The 17,581-nt window shown below is 44.5% G+C and overlaps 2 pseudogenes; both read left to right on the forward strand.

Moving 5' to 3' along the window:
• Positions 1–8,475: 8,475 nt before the first annotated feature.
• On the forward strand, positions 8,476–9,885 carry LOC144805671 (uncharacterized; annotated as a pseudogene).
• A 2,126-nt stretch (positions 9,886–12,011) lies between these two features.
• LOC144807709 (uncharacterized) lies at positions 12,012–13,316 on the forward strand (annotated as a pseudogene).
• The last annotated feature ends 4,265 nt before the right edge of the window (positions 13,317–17,581 follow it).

The following is a 17,581-nucleotide window of genomic DNA, read 5'->3' on the forward strand; positions in this document are numbered from 1 at the left end:
CCACGTTATTGGCAGTTTCCTGCCGATAAAAGCGGCGATAATGTATCGCCTGTCCTTCATAATATGCCCCTGTATTCTTTGCTGCAGTCTCCCACAGATAGGTCACGCGTATCCCAACACCCATAACAAGAGCTTCAGCACACACACCACTCACACTGGACAAAAGTAACTCCCTGGTCAGGACAGGTCATCTTTGAGAGAGTCAATGGACGGCAAAGCACGGCAGCCTTCCAGCATCTGTGGACACTTGGTGTTTCAACAGGTACCGACTGGTATATATCGGTCAGTGTTGCCGAAGTGTGAAGATTAGCCAGCCCTAAATACTGACCGGTGATCTCCATTGTGACAGCTGGTGTAAGCAAGCAAGACTGAGAAGGGACACGCCTGCCCTCCCTAGCTTGAGGAATGCATGCACTTACACATGTAGACAAGAAGGGCACAGCAAAGTGGGAACAATTCACGAATTTGATTTAAAACAAGCCCGGCCACGAATACAGCTACAGCGTCCCGCGAGTGGTGCGCGTATGCTTGCGAGACGCTGCTCATTACAGCAAACCATAGGCCGGAAGTCCAGCGAGTGGTGCACGAGCACTTTCGAGCCGATGCACATAACAGCAAGCAATAGGCCGGAAGTCAAGAGCGATTCCAAGAGGTAATTTTTACTAGAGCTGCGCGTGCCCGCTGCCTAGGCAAGACCTAAAAAGGGAGAGACAGGAGGTCACATGGATGGCAGGGGTTCAAAGGTCAGTTATGGCTCCAAAGTGAGCAGAATAGACGCTCTGGTACCTCTCAACAGTCAACAGTGTCTCTATGGTTACACATTATTCAGCGCCTTGAGACCCTCATGGGTATGTAGTGCGTTATTATGAACACAACTTTGTTAACATTGATGATAGAGTACCTCATAGTTCCACAATGATGCACCTTTCACAGGAGTGGTAACATGGAAACTGATCAACTTGATTGTTCCTGTAACAACTTGTTTGCGTCATGTTGTTTGTATAACTTTTAATTCTGGAAAAACATTGTTTTAAACAAGCACTGGCAATGTCAATCAGTCTCTCTATATTTTTGTGTTAAGTGGTGTCATTTTTACTAAAGAATATTCTTTCAATGTTATTGGTATGTGCTGTATACAATATCATCATTTTAATTATTATAGAATGGTTGCCTACTTGTATTATCAAAAAACAAAATTAATGACGCTTTAAATTTTGTAATTTCTTTTATTAACTTGCATAAGTAATGTTATTTTGTTGTACTGTTAAGACATTTGCAATGGCTTAAAAGAATATATGCAGGATTGTTTGTGATTCTTTCAAAACAATATTTTTTTAATACAAACTATTGTAAAATGTGATACTTATTATAAAGCTACATTTATCCAATATATTTCAAAACATTATCGTATAACATTTGTACAACTGTGTATTTGTCTCCTCTTAAAATTTTGACTTTTGTTTTTGCAGTGTAGCTCTTAAACATTGAAAGTGCATGATTTATTGGAAGTTTTGTTTAACTTTTGTAGACAGAATAAAATAAGTTATGGAGGAAAGGGTATAATTTTTTTTTTTTATCTGCTTGCTAACCTTACTTCTTAGATTATTTTGTTCATTATATTGTATTGACCTTTGGGTACTGTTAGTTCACTGACTTATGACTATGGTGTATTGTCTTCAATTAGTCAACCTTTTACTATTATATTTATACTTACTACTGGTGTGATTCTGTATTCTTTATATTGCATTCCCTTGTATTATTCCGAATGAATTCTTTTAATGAAATATGTAACTTATGTTTTACTAGCTTGACATTCTATTATTTTCCGCTTTTTACTGATTTGTTGTCAAATTAATGGTTTAATACTTTCGTATTTTATATTCACTATTTAATATTTAATGATGTTTGTTTTCTAAGGTAGTTTTATATGTAAGTAAAAAACATTTTTTTCCTTTTTTTCTACTATTATTTACATTTTATAAAAATATATACAGTACAAAGACATAATGCCTAAACATTGTATAATATGAAATTCTTTATAAATCAGTGTTCAAATAGTTCTAGTTAAAATCTTATGCTGTATAATATTTGTAAAACAATGTATTTAATCTCTTTTTTTGTGCAATGTAGTTTGTAAACATTGAAAGTGTATAGTATATATATATATATATATATATATATATTGTAGCTCCTTGTTGCGCCAGAAACCGGGTCACTCGCAGACGGGTGCCTCTTCGTGGTGACGCACCACGTTACAAACTGCAGCTCCAAATCTCTCTTAATATCAGAAAGGATTTTCGGCACTCATGAGGGAAGTGTTCACGCTAGTTTATTTTATGAAAACACTCAGCAGACAAACGCGTTTCGGTTTTCCTTCGTCAGTGTCTACCATTGACACGGAGGAAGCGGAAATAAAAGCATTTCATTATTTTTGCATGTCTATAGAAAGAGGACTTTCGTAACTCCCCGTGAGGAAATCATTTGCTCAGTATATTACTTTTTCCATAACATATTGAAAAACATGATAGGTGGCTATATGCATGTAATCCATTGAACGTTTACATACCACATTTTCAGATAATTATTAAATAAATTATTTCCGAAAATTATTTACAATATATGTACATTTTGTGTTTTGCCATTACTCATGTTACAATTACTATCAAGCCGTGGATCGGCCATGCTCACAGGGTTTTTTTTCAAAAAAACGTGTTCAACAAATTCGCATTTCAGTACATTTTCAAGGGGCTATGCATTTCCCAAATGAGAAGCTAGTTCCTCATTCTTATTCAATCCCAGAGGGGCCTTTGTCTGGAGATCTATAATATAACGGGACTCTAACCTTCTCAGTCTCCGCAATCTGTCTCCACCTCTTGGGTCTACTGGTATATGATCTAACGCAAAGTACTGTAGGAGTTCTCTATTGCTGTTGTGCTTGAGGGCAAAGTGCTTTGCTACGGGATAATTAAAATCTTTATTCATGATGGCACGTTGATGCTCTAATATGCGTAATTTGACATTCTTCACTGTACTCCCTATGTATTTTAGTCCGCACGGACACTGTAGGCAGTACACAACATGGGTTGTGGTACAGGTAAGAAACTTTGATATTTTTCTTGTCTTATTTGTCCCAGGTATATCGAATGATGTTTTCTTCTTGCTCTTTTCGCAGGCTTTGCATTTTCCGCATGGGAAAAATCCTGGCATATCCCTGATTCTCCCTGTTGGTGCTATTTTTTCAGGAAGGTGGCTATGAACGATTTTATCTCTAATAGACCTCCCTTTTCTGAATGTAATGAGAGGGGATGCAGGAATTTCTTTTCCTATGATCTGATCTGTTTTTAGGATATGCCAGCTTCTCTTCAGAATTTTTCTTAGATGATTGGAATCATCCGAGAAGGTGGTGATTAATCTGAATTTTCCTTCATTTTTTGTTTTCAGCTCAGTTTTCTTAGTCTTATCCTTTAGTAATTGGTCTCTAGGTATCTTCTCTACTCTTTTTAAGGTGTTTTCTAGGAGATTTTTATTGTAGCCTCTCGCTTGGAACCTACTGATGCTGTCTTTTGCTGCTTTTGCAAAGTCAGAATCCTTAGAGCAATTTCTCTTGATTCTCAGAAGCTCTCCATAAGGGATGCTTCTGATCAAAGTTGGGGGATGGCTGCTTTCAGCGTGTAGAACTGAATTGCCTGCCGTTATTTTTCTAAACAGTTCAGTTTCTATTTTTGTACCTCTCAAATTTACTTTCAAATCCAGATAATTTACAGATGAAGCATTGATATCAGCTGTGAAGTTCAAATTCAATACATTAGTATTTAAATAAGCCACAAACTCTTCTGCCTCAGTTACTGACCCTTCCCATATTAGAAAAAGGTCATCAATGTACCTATACCAAACTTTCAGGTTCCCAACCCATTTTTTGAAACCTGGGCTCCTGGTCACCTGCTCCTCCCACCAGCCTACGAATAAATTCGCATAGCTGGGGGCGAAGCAGGTTCCCATCGCCGTACCAGTGACTTGTCTGTACAGTTGCCCTTGGAACAAGAATATATTGTTAAATAAACAATATTCTATAAATTCTAGCAACATTTGACTATGTTGTGCAAATTTCATTGGTCTTTTATCAAGAAAATACTTGATGGCTGACAGTCCCTGGTGATGGTTAATGCTTGTATATAAGCTTGTAATGTCCATTGTTATTAGTATACAGGAAGGATTACAGTCCACATTCCCAATTTTATTTACAAAGTCTTTCGTGTCTCTAATATAGGACTGAAGTTGTAGCACACTTTGAGAGAGAAAATGGTCTATGTATACGGACATGTTTTCAGATACACTTCCTATGGAGGAAACTATTGGCCTCCCAGGTGGGTTTTTATTGTCTTTATGTATTTTTGGTAACTGGTAGAAGGTGGGCACAGTTGGATTATTATTTTTTAGAAAGAAATACTCTTCAGTATCCAGCATGTTGTTATTATGCCATTTATTTATCAATGTTTGAAATTCTGTAATGCTTTCATCATATATTTGTTTAGTCGTTTTCTCGTATGATGTTCGGTCTTCCAGTTGTCTGAGGGCTTCTCGACAATATTGATCTCTGGACATCACCACAATGTTTCCACCTTTGTCTGAAGGCTTGCAGATGATGTCCTCATCATTGTCTAGATTTTTCAGAATATTTCTTTGTTCTTTTGTCATGTTTGGTGTTTTATTCCTTAGTCGATTTTGTTGTGACCTGAATTTAATCAAGTCCTTTATCACAGCTTCCGAAAAAGCATCGATTGCATCGTAGGGCATCATTGGTACAAATGATGACGGAGGTTTGAATTGTGTTGTTGGTGCTTCTTGTTCAACACCTATCTTTCGAGTTATCTGCGTAACTGACTCCGCTTCATTAAGATTTTCTTCAATTCTCAACTCCTCCAAAATTTCCCAAGTTGAGATGTCATCAGTTGTAAGGATGTCTGTGTCTCTCATTCTTAATTGTCTATTTTCTTTCTTAGTTGGTTTCAGTTTGAAATATTTATGTAATTTCATTTTTCGCACAAAAGTAAAGAGATCAATTCGGGTTTGAGTAAATTCGAGTCTTTCATTCGGGCAGTATGATAAGCCTAATTTCAGTGTTTCTTCTTCTAATGATGACAAAGTTCTGTTTGTTAGGTTTATTATCGTTAAGTTGTCTACCATTTCGCGCCCCTTTTGCTCCTCGTAATCCTGGGAGTGGTGTTGACCTGACCTCTCCCTCTGCCTCTGCCTCGGCCCCTTCCAGCCCCCTCTTCTTGTTCTCCGGTTACTTCTGGGGGTTTGCTCTTTCCTCCCCTGAGCCAATTTGCTCGGACTAGGTCGTATTCCATGTGAAAAGGGGTCTTTGTTTGCGATGTACCTGCCGCCTCATCTCCGGATAGTTCATTTTCGGTCACTTCTGATTCCGAAGTCTCTACTGTTGGCGTGGCTGCCTGGGAGGCTTTCTTCTTGTTCATTTCTTTCCTGGGGGCGTCGAATTTTTTAGCGAATGTCAGTATTCTTCCTAGGGAATAATCCCTCTCATCCCTCTCGAATTTCTCTTGCTTTCTGTGGCGGATTTTCAACTCATATTTCTCCAACCGTTTTCTCATTTCTGATCTTAATTCATCCTTTCTTGCTGTATTTGTTTCTTTCTCAATTTCTTCCTCCAATGACTTAATCTCATTGATTGCTTTTTCCCTGTCACTCCAGGCAAACTGTATCAACAATTTCAACATGCCTCGACTGGATAGGGCTGTATGTTCTGCCCATAATTCCAACAGTCTGGGGTCTGGATTTTCATATGCCGGGACAGTGTATATTCTAAGTCCTCTCGGCACTCTGTCAACATCCACATAATTTGTGAGAGAGGTGGCTTCCCACCACTTTCTGATCTCTCTTTCCCGCAATCTCTCCAATCGATTGAAAAGAATATTTAGCGTGTCTTTGCCACTGCTATCTTTCTTCTCGCTTGGTTTTGCGCCCTCTGCCTCTTTGGAACGTTTTTTAAACATGCCACTTGCTGCTTCCTGCCGAGCCTTATCGCCAAACATTTCATCATCCATATTTTGGATTGGCGACGCGTGATTCACTTCCCCTTCGTCTTGCCTCTCACTCTTACATTCAGCACACCTACACGCACTTGGGCTTACCCGGTAGTGAAGCCTCACTGGTCCTGGGTTGCTCCTCTCGGCGTGGTCTTCGGTGTGTCCTTGATTCGGTGAGCGCGGTGCCCCGTTAGATATTGTAGCTCCTTGTTGCACCAGAAACCGGGTCACTCGCAGACGGGTGCCTCTTCGTGGTGACGCACCACGTTACAAACTGCAGCTCCAAATCTCTCTTAATATCAGAAAGGATTTTCGGCACTCATGAGGGAAGTGTTCACGCTAGTTTATTTTATGAAAACACTCAGCAGACAAACGCGTTTCGGTTTTCCTTCGTCAGTGTCTACCATTGACACGGAGGAAGCGGAAATAAAAGCATTTCATTATTTTTGCATGTCTATAGAAAGAGGACTTTCGTAAAAAGCCTGCGAAAAGAGCAAGAAGAAAACATCATTCGATATACCTGGGACAAATAAGACAAGAAAAATATCAAAGTTTCGTACCTGTACCACAACCCATGTTGTGTACTGCCTACAGTGTCCGTGCGGACTAAAATACATAGGGAGTACAGTGAAGAATGTCAAATTACGCATATTAGAGCATCAACGTGCCATCATGAATAAAGATTTTAATTATCCCGTAGCAAAGCACCATGCCCTCAAGCACAACAGCAATAGAGAACTCCTACAGTACTTTGCGTTAGATCATATACCAGTAGACCCAAGAGGTGGAGACAGATTGCGGAGACTGAGAAGGTTAGAGTCCCGTTATATTATAGATCTCCAGACAAAGGCCCCTCTGGGATTGAATAAGAATGAGGAACTAGCTTCTCATTTGGGAAATGCATAGCCCCTTGAAAATGTACTGAAATGCGAATTTGTTGAACACGTTTTTTTGAAAAAAAACCCCGTGAGCATGGCCGATCCACGGCTTGATAGTAATTGTAACATGAGTAATGGCAAAACACAAAATGTACATATATTGTAAATAATTTTCGGAAATAATTTATTTAATAATTATCTGAAAATGTGGTATGTAAACGTTCAATGGATTACATGCATATAGCCACCTATCATTTTTTTCAATATGTTATGGAAAAAGTAATATACTGAGCAAATGATTTCCTCACGGGGAGTTACGAAAGTCCTCTTTCTATAGACATGCAAAAATAATGAAATGCTTTTATTTCCGCTTCCTCCGTGTCAATGGTAGACACTGACGAAGGAAAACCGAAACGCGTTTGTCTGCTGAGTGTTTTCATAAAATAAACTAGCCTGAACACTTCCCTCATGAGTGCCGAAAATCCTTTCTGATATTAAGAGAGATTTGGAGCTGCAATATATATATATATATATATATATATATATATATATATATATATGTGTAAGTTTTATTATACAGGTAAATGAATGGTAACTTTTTTTCTAAGGCAGTTTTGTATTAAAGTAAATAAACATGTTACTTTTCTTAGATGTTACAAGTATTCCTTTATTATATATTTTTTTTTACAATTGGCATTTCTTGTAGAGTTTGTTTAATACATCCATTAGTATATATGACTTCACAGGTTGCAGGTAAATATTCCATCAATTCATCTGTTAAATCTTCTGTAGGTATGAGCAGTAATTCAGTGGTGGTCCCATTCTCTTAAAACCACCCCAAGCACAGTTATGGGCAAAAATACAACGAAAAGCCCCTGCAAAGCATTATGGGATAAGATTAGCATCATTATTAGCATTCATGAAAGGGTTTCAATGTTTTTGAATTTTACTCATCAGGGACATCTAGGGACGACAATGTGAACTGCAGCTTGATGTATAATATTTTAAATGCTATTGCATTTGCCTCATCAGGGACATCTAGGGACGACGAGGTGAACTGCAGCTTGATGTATAATATTTTAAATGCTATTGCATTTGCCTCATCAGGGACATCTTGGGACGACGAGGTGAACTGCAGCTTGATGTGTACTATTTTAAATGCTATTGCATTTGCCTCATCAGCGACATCTTGGGACAACGAGGTGAACTGCAGCTTGATGTATAATATTTTAAATGCTATTGCATTTGCCTCATCAGGGACATCTGGGGATGAAGAGGTGAACTGCAGCTCTTTGTAGAATTATTTGGATACTATAATATTCACTTCCCACTGCTAATCTCGTCCCATAATGCTTTGCAGGGGCTTTTAATTGGGACTGTATTTGTGACCATAACTGTGCTTGTGGTAGTCCTAAGAGGATGGGTCCACCACCGATTCGAATAGTTCAGCAAGATGTGCTCTTTGTTTTGAAGGTATCTTCTTGGTTCTCCCCCTAGCTCCTTGAGGAATCCTTCTTCTTCTCCTGGGCACAGCACAGCGGAGCAGCAGGATGAGCAGACCTCTGAATCCATGGTGCCACAACACTGTGAAGCTGCAGAGAAAGGTGGAGTCAGATGACACCACACAACACCACACAACACCTAAGCAGGAAGATATTCACTGAGCTGCTGGTAACTAAGATGGGGTTCACAGCAGCAGAAATCTGGTGCATCATGACGGATGCACCCAAAGGCACCTACCTGCTGACGTTCATGTCCGAACAAATCTGCAGGAGGTATTGGCAGATGTGCTGGTCACGACGGGAGGAGAAACCCTTCTCTGACTTCCACCTGGAATGCCAGCTCGTGCTGGAGGTCAAGAGAATGACCGTGCATGTCTACAACCCACATGTCAATATCCAAGACCTGACAACCTTCCTACGCCGCCACTGCACAGTGACTAAAGCCCCCTCCTGCAACCTGGACAGTGATGGCATCTGGGATGGTAAATGGACAGCAATGGTGAAGCTGAAGGAGGACCCGTTGGCCCCAGATGGAATTTGCCACCCCCTTCCAGTTTCTCTCTAGGGCGCGACTCAGGATACCTGTACTACCCTGGGCAGCCCAAACTATGCAACAGGTGCAGCAAACCAGGCCACACTGGCAAAGACTGCACAGCGCAAATATGCAGGAACTGCAAAAAAGAAGGCCACACAGCAAAAACCTGCAAATGGAAAACCCCATGCAACCTCTGTGGGGGTGTAGGCCATCTCTTTAAGGACTGCCCAAAAAGAGCCAAATCCTACGCCCACGCTGCCCAACCTCAGTGGAGAAGCCAACCAGAGGAGGAGGAGGCAGAAGTGACCCTGCATCCAGTCCCAGCCCCGCGGCAGGAGAGGGGGACCGGGAAAGGGAAGGGCCACAACCAGAACGCGCCCAAGCCCAAGCAGGACACCGCCAAGGTCCCAGAGACACAGACACCCAACGATACCATCCCTGAGCCCGGTGTGCACAGTGAGCTAATGGAGACTCCCACCCCAACTGCCACCGAGGTCCCGGAGGAAGGTGCCTGGACAACACAGGAGCGCAGGAAAAGGAGACACTCAACGGACTCTGAAGGAGCAAGCAAGAGACCCTTGAGCACCCACAATTCCTACTCCGCGCTCGAGGATCCAGAAGAAGAAATGCAGCCGGCACAAGACACCACGAATGAGCAACTCAAGCAAGTGACAGAAGTGCTGAGGGAGATGAGGGCGCTGGCAAACTCCATGGAAGCATCCCCACCCCCATCGCCAACAAGAGTAGAAGAGGTTGAGACCACCATCGAGGGCCAAGAGCAAGACCTGCCCGTCACCCCAGAGGAGGCAGACCACGAGCCCAGCCAAGAAGGTGGAGCAGCCATCGTGCAACAGGAAGCAACAGCCGCCGAGCAGGAAAGCCCATCACAAGAGACCCGACAGGAGGCTCAACCAGCCCCGTAAGTAGCCTTGTCGAATGTTTTTGCAACCAATTGCCTTGACTTGATAATTAGTCTTTAAGTATTAAGTTTACTCTTAAAAACTAATTAATGATCGCTATTTCATTATTTTCCGTAAATGTCAGAAGTATTAGAGACAGGCGCAGATGTGCTAGTACTTTGAGTTTTCTTGCCAGCCAGGAGTGTGATGTGTACATGATTCAGGAATGCTCCATCCCCTTTGCAACGTCATACTCCCACCTAGAGCAGCAGTGGACCCTAGGGCCTTCCTTTTGGTCTGGGGGAACAGCAGTAGGTCTGTCGGAGGGGCTACCTTAGTCAGAGGAAGGCGTTTCACGATGGACTCAGTCACCGAGCTGGAGGGCGGCAGGGCTCTTGTCGTCGACGGTTCGTGGGCAGGAGAGCCAGTTAGACTCATCAACGTGTACGCCCCTTCTGACGTAGGCGAGCGACGGGAGCTGTTTCAGCGCCTCAGGCCACAGCTGGTCACCTCTAGAACAATTTTGATGGGTGGGGGTTTCAACTGTATTCTAGAAGCAGGTGGCAGATGTGGGGCCAGGGCTGGGGAAGGACGGATGGATGACGCTGCGAGACTACTGGTAGAGATGGTGGGGGAGGCCTCCCTGACAGACGTCATTGGGACCATGGGGGCGGACGCCAGGAACTTCACCTTCATCAAACAGTGAAGCTCAAGCAACATTCAATGGTGACAGTTCATTTCTCCGACCACAGAGCTATCCACTTCCAAGGGGAACTGACGGGCAAGTTCCTGACAGGTCCAGGCACTTGGAAACTGAATAGCTCTCTGCTGGAGAAAGAGGGTGTGATGGAGGTGTTGAGGGAGACATACACCCAGTGGCAGGCCATGAAAGACACATTCGAGTCCACAGGGGAATGGTGGGAATGGGTCAAGGGCAGGCTCCGGGATTTTTTCAAGAATGTGGGCAGGCAGGTTGAAAGGGGGAGAAAGAGGGAGTTCAGTAGACTACAGCAAGAGCTGCAAGAACTGCACGACCTCCAACTCCGGGGATGGGACGTCATGAGCCCCCTGGAAGAAGTCAAGAAAGAGCTGAGCGAGCACTTTCACGACGAATCCAGGAGGATCATTTTCCGTTCCAAGGTGGAGAACTTGGAGAAGGGGGAGAAATGCAACTCCTTCTTCTTTAAGAAAATCCACTCTTCGCACACCCCTCTGGTTCAACTGCGCAATAAGGAGGGGACCCTCTGTGACACAAGGGAGGACATTAAGAAGGTAGTGACAGATTTCTATGGGGACCTCTACTCAGAGAAGAGGTCAGAGGGAGACCAGGCAGAAAAGTTTCTGTCTGGTATCCCAAGATCTGTTTCCCCAACAGTGAGAGAAGCCCTTAATGCCCCCCTGACTTTGGACGAGCTGCACCTTGCAGTGAAATCCTTCAAGTCAGGAAAGACACCAGGTAGTGACGGTCTCCCAGTCGAGTTCTATGCCTCACTGTGGGACCTAGTGGGACCGGATCTCCTGCAGGTGTATGAGGAGATGGAGAGGGAGGGAATCATGCCCCGCACTCTGAGGGAAGGAATGATTGCTCTCTTGTATAAACATAAGAAGGAAAGAGACGTGACCTAAAGAACTGGCGTCCCGTCTCTCTCCTGAATGTAGACTACAAGATCCTTGCAAAGACACTAGTGAACAGACTGAAGGGCGCCATGGGAGAGTCAGTACACCCAGACCAGACCTGTGGGGTCCCGGGGCGCAGGGTCGCAGATAGCCTGGCACTGATAAGGGACACGATCCAGTACATCACGGGCCGCAAGATCCGGGCTGCCCTGGTCTGTCTAGATCAGGAGAAGGCTTTCGATCGCGTCTCCCATGAGTTCGTGGAGAGGGTTCTGCGCGGGTTTGGGCTGGGGGAGCGCTTCTGCGGTTACGTTAAAGTAATGTATAAAGACATCTTCAGTTCAGTCATTGTAAATGGTTGTAAAACAGACCCCTTTCCTATCAGGTCCGGGGTAAGACAAGGCTGCCCGCTCTCGCCACCTCTGTTTGTTTTGGTTATAGAACTTCTTGCCGAGTACATCAGGAAGAACCCAAACATCAGAGGGATCCAGACACCCGTCGATGCGAAGAAGGAGGTCAAGTGTTCGCTGTACATGGACGATGTCACCCTCTTCTGCGCGGATGGAGAATCAGCCAAATCCCTGCTGGAGGCGTGCACAGACTTCGGAAAGGCATCAGGGGTGTGAATCAACGTGGACAAGTCGCAGGCCAAACTCTTCGGGCGATGGGACCTCTGCAACGAGCCTCTCCCCTTCCCCATCGAGGCAGGACTGATGAAGATCCTCGGCGTCTGGTTTGGAGGACATGGGGCAGCAGCGAAGAGCTGGAACGAACGCCTGGCCAAGGTGAAGCAGAAACTGGGTCTCTGGAGCCTGAGAAACCTGAGCATTGAAGGGAAGGCTCTGATGCTCAGGAACGACGCCCTGCCCGTGCTGCAATATGTGACACAGGCCTGGCCACTCCTGGCCAACGTAGCACGGGCCATCAACAGCATGGTGTCCCATTTCGTCTGGCACTCAAAGATGGACAGGGTGAAACGGTCGGTCATGCACAAGGAACACCGCAAAGGGGGGAAGGCAGTCCCCGACATCCCAACAATCCTCTGGGCTTTCTTTGTGTGTGGCTGCGTCCGAATAACTCTGTTAAATATGAACAAGGACCACTCTGCCTACAAAGTCTTCCACTTTTTCCTCCTCCCGGTGTGGAGACGGCTGGGATGGGATAAGTGGGAAAATGCAGTAACTTTCAACTGGGACCTTCCATGGTACTACAGGGAGGTGGAAAAGTTTGTGGGTGAATTTGGGCTGAACTGTGTCATCCCTTGCCTTTGGAAGCCCAGGACAATCCGCAAACTGATCAGGACCAGGGACACCACCGAACCAGTAAGCGGCCTGCCCCCAGCAACGGCAGCGCACGTGTGGGGGAATGTATCCTCCCCAAGTCTGACCAACAGACACAAGGACATAGCATGGATGTCTGTGAAGGGGGGCCTGCCAGTAAGGTCCTTCATGCACAGCAGAGGCCTGTGCCCGCACAGGAACTGTCCAAGGGGATGCCCCACAGAGGAATCTGCACACCACCTCTTCTGGGCCTGCCCCTTTGCCCAGAGACTACGGGCTGTCTTACGCCAAGAACTGCTAGCCCTCATCCCCTACGAGAACATTACTGAACAGTCCATGATGTACGGGCTGTTTCCAGGGACACACACAGAGGAAGCTATCCAGGGGTGCTGGAGGCTCCTTTGCTGTATTAAAGACATTCTCCTGTTCGCCAGGACCCGCCTGGTGACCAATGGAGAGGTGGTGAACCGAGAAGGGTGCCGCAGGATGGTGCTCAGCCTGCTTAGAGACTATGCAGCCATGGACAAGCAGAAAAGTGAGGAAGGGGAAGAACTGTAACACCCACCCCCCCTACCCCACTAGACTCTTTAAAGTGGCCCCATTAAAAACTGCAAAAGCTATCTGCAGACATTCTTGAACCCCAAACTGACGACTTGTAAAATGTTTAAATACATTGATTAAAAAGTTGAAGTGGACTGCCTTCCCTAAGGGGGAGGTACCACTTCCTTGAAAACTATGTATCGCAAACTTTTAAGCACTTAATAAAAGTCTTTGCAAAAAAATGTTTTAAAAAAAATTATTGTTATTTTATCTTGAATACATGAGGTTTCTGTTTTAATAATTGGAAATCTGACTGTAGTAATCCATTAGAACTAGCTCTGATTTAAAGTGTTTGTATGTGGAAAACCATTAGGTTTTATGAAGGCCCTCACCCACCAACCTAGTTGGTGGCATGCTTCATCATCGTAACCCGATTCGACGCCAGGTTACTGCGGAGCGGGTTTTTTTTGTTCGTGAGGGTGCTGTGAGTGTGCTCTGAGTGAGGTTTAAAATACTGTCCTAGGGGTCCCAAAGACTGTTTTAATGGTGGGCCCCAGGCAGTCAATAAAAACAAAGGCTTTTGGACGTGCACGGTGGGCTTCTGGCCTCCGACGTCCTGTGCGATCAACTAGTTTCAGCCAGGCATTTCCTTCTACTGGCTTTCTTCAGGACCGTATATGTGTAGGGTATTACAGGGTTTTGTATGAGTTTGTCAGTGCCCTGTGTGTAAAGCACACACTATGGTGCTTATATGTGCAAGAGGTGTTTCCTCTCGAGTTGTACCTGTGGGGGTAAAGAAAACAGACATAACATTTAAGTAAAGGCTCCTTGTAGCATGTAAGACGATGGCGAGGTCCCATTGTTTGGGGACAGCAGCTAGCGGCTGAACATAAAGATTAAATAATATGGGGCTCAATGCCGAGCCTTGGGGGACACCCGGCTCAATAGGATGTGCCTGAGATAGGAAAGGAGGGGTGGAAACACGAAATGACCTCTCGGTCAGAAAAGAACCAGGCAAGGGCCATATCAGTGATCCCTGCCTCCTCAAGACGGTGGATCAGAACCTTGTGGGATACAGTGTCAAAGGCGGCACTGAGATCTAACAGGATCAGTGCCGCCGTTTGACCATGGTCAAGGATAGATCACAGGTGTTCCGTCATGGCCAAGAGAGCGGTCTTGGTACTATGACCAGCGCGGAAACCATGTTGTGTTTCATCCAGAATGTTATTGGAGCTCAGAACGTTGGTAAGTATAGTATTAACATGTGATTCTGCCACCTTCGCTATCCAGGGAAGAAGAGAGATAGGCCTGATTTTTTTAGGCTTGATAGGGTCTAAATTAGGTTTTTTAAGGATGGGAGAAACCCACGCCTGTTTCCATTTCACCGGAACAATGGCGGATGAGAAAGAGGCACTAATCAGCTGGTGTAGCGGGGCCATACAGGGCAGAGAGGATTCTCTGAACTGAGCAGGTTTGAGTGGGTCGGCCGGAGAGCCTGACTTAATTTTCACAGTCAATGTGCTAAATTCTTCCCAGGAAATCTCAGGAATAGCCGTCAGATCAGAGGCTAAGGCTGGTATAATGAAAGGAGATGGACCGGGCATAGTCATAGAAGAAAAAGATTGATAAATAGCCCGTATTTTCTCCACGAAGAAGGAGGCCAATTCTTCACATTGGGATTCTGACGTGGGAATAGGCGCTGGAGATTTTTTGGCACTGAGATCTTTGAGAATTTTGAAGATGACTTTAGGGGGGTTGGAGCTCAATTAAATCTCAGAAGCATAGTACTCCGCTCGAGCCCTGCATACAGCTCTATGATATGTTTTAAGTTCGGCTAGATAGTAAGCTTTTTTTCGGGAGCATAGACTTTCCTCCACTTGCGCTCATACCTTTTGCATGTCTTCTTCAGGGAAGTCAAGGTGTCATTATACCAGGGGTTAGAATCCTGTGTGCGACCTTTAATCCAGGTTACGGCACAGAATGAATCATATCCTGTCTCGACAATTACTAAAAGGGCCTAAAGGGTCCGCTCCTAAGAGTGCGTGGAAATCTTCAAGTCGAAACTTACGCCACGGTCTTTTAAATACCGAACGTTGAGTATTGTTGTGTGAAGATGCAGGTGTGGGAATGGTCATTTCAACTAGGAGATGGTCGGACCAGGCCATAGGAGTAGGGGTAATCACAGTGGCCATCTCAATGTTTGTAAATTGAGGGTCTAACAGATGACCTCCTTTATGTGTAGGGCTTTTAACTATTTGATGGAGCTGAAATGCGGCTAAATCGGCAAGCATGGTGCGAATAGTCTGATCCTGGTCCAGATCAAATTGGAGGTTAAGATCGCCAAAAATGCTAAAATTAGCCGATTCCACGGTAAATGCTCCAACTGCCTCTAAGAGAGCATTGTTAAAACCGGAGGCAGGTCCGGGAGGCCTAAATATTAATTAGGGCTCCCTGTTTTCCGTTTTTACGGATTTTTACATATAAATACAGACAGAAAACAATGGGTTTTCTTTTAAAAGTGGATAAATACAGAAAATGCTCCTTTAAAGGGACTCTCAATGCTGTCTTTGATGAATTATAGGTCAGCAGCTGAGCCTATGGACAGCATGGTTAATTAAAAAACAGGACAAAATGTATTTAAATAACAGCATATGTCAACATACATGTATGGTATAATGCTAGTATTTACCAGTGGATGTATTGTGAAGTGATATTTGACAGCTTAAATAGCTAAAACCCGACAGACATCAAAGTATGAGTGTGCCTCTCAGTTAAATAAATATGGAAATGTACAGTTTTTCAACTTCATTTATAAGCAAAACACAAAATAAATATGGATAAATACAGACGGAAATGTTGAAAAAAGAAATACCATAAAACCGGGAGCTCTAATATTAATAGACCGGAAAGGGTAAAATGAGTGCTCACAGAGATACTAAAGTGAGCACATTCACCCCGCTCCATATTAACTTTATCAAAAAGACAGGAGTAGCTAGACCTGGTGATCACAGCGATACCACCTCCCCTAGTCGCTCTATTCACCAAAGAAATCGAGTATTCAGGGGGTAGCGCCAGATTCGGTGTGGCCGTCATATCATCACTCAGCCAAGTCTCAGTCCGAAAGAAAATATCAGGAGTTTCATCAATGATACAGTCATATATTTCCGCATGGTGTTTAGCTAATGACCTTACATTTAACTGCAGTATTTTTAGCCGATGTTGAGGGAGTATGACAGGAGAAACAGATAAAGGCATAGGTTTAGAAAGTACAAAAGTGCTACACGGACAGCATACCGGGCCACTCAGGAGATGAAGTGGGGGAATGCTACAATGGTGAGATGGAGGTCGCAGATTTAATAAAACCTCTCTGGAGTAAAGATAGCTACCTGGCAGATTTTGGCCAGCGTTTCTGGCGAGAGGCGACCTACTGGCGCGGACGGGCGCAGACGGGCTTGCCATTGGTGCGCCTTCGGCGCGCCGCCGGCGCTCCCGCGCCATATTGGATATAAATAGTTGGCAGGGGGCGTGTAGCAACTAGAGCGTCGACCAAAATGGCGCGCTCCCGGAAGTGAGTGGTTCCGGTCTTTGCTCTTGTCTATGCCCTCCCCATCAATCAGCCACAGGGCTGCGGTACACCGGGGCGCAGGAGTGTATAATAAGTCAGGTTGGTGTTCAGGGTTATTCACGCTATTTTTAAAACAATGACGAAATAAAATAGATCTTCCCTTCACCCACTGAACCTGAAGCCAAAATGCAGGAAATAGCCTTAACGATGTGTCCCCGTGTCAGCAAGATCGAAGAACTGTGTCGTGAGATGGCAAATGCTGCAATCGCCACAGGGGTAGTGACCTGTGACTTTGGGGAGGTTCCATACTAAATGTAGTGTAGGGTTGGTGGTGGTTTCAGTGGTTCTAGGCCGTGTAGAGGTGAGTTGATCCCGTAGGCTGTTCGATTTTTTGTAGGCAAAGAGGGGCAGGTCCCAGTCTCGTTTGCCCGTGTTGATGATTCTCCAATTTTTCTTGATGATTTTAGCCACTGAATTGGAGATAGGGTTGTACGTAGTGACACAGGTCAACGGTGTTATTGTTTCTTGATGGGTCGGTGTTTCCAGGAGGGCATCTCTATTTTGTTTTTTTGCCCGTTTCTTGGTCCTATCGATGATCCTTCTTGGGTAGCCTTGTTGTTGTAGTCTGTGGGAAGGGTCTGTGGCCTGTGTGTTGTAGTCCTCCTTATTGCTGCAATTGCGCCTTATGCGTAGAAATTGGCCATAGGGCAGGTTCTCC

The sequence above is a fragment of the Lissotriton helveticus genome, chromosome 1_2 (assembly GCF_964261635.1).
Source record: "Lissotriton helveticus chromosome 1_2, aLisHel1.1, whole genome shotgun sequence".
NCBI lineage: Eukaryota > Metazoa > Chordata > Amphibia > Caudata > Salamandridae > Lissotriton > Lissotriton helveticus.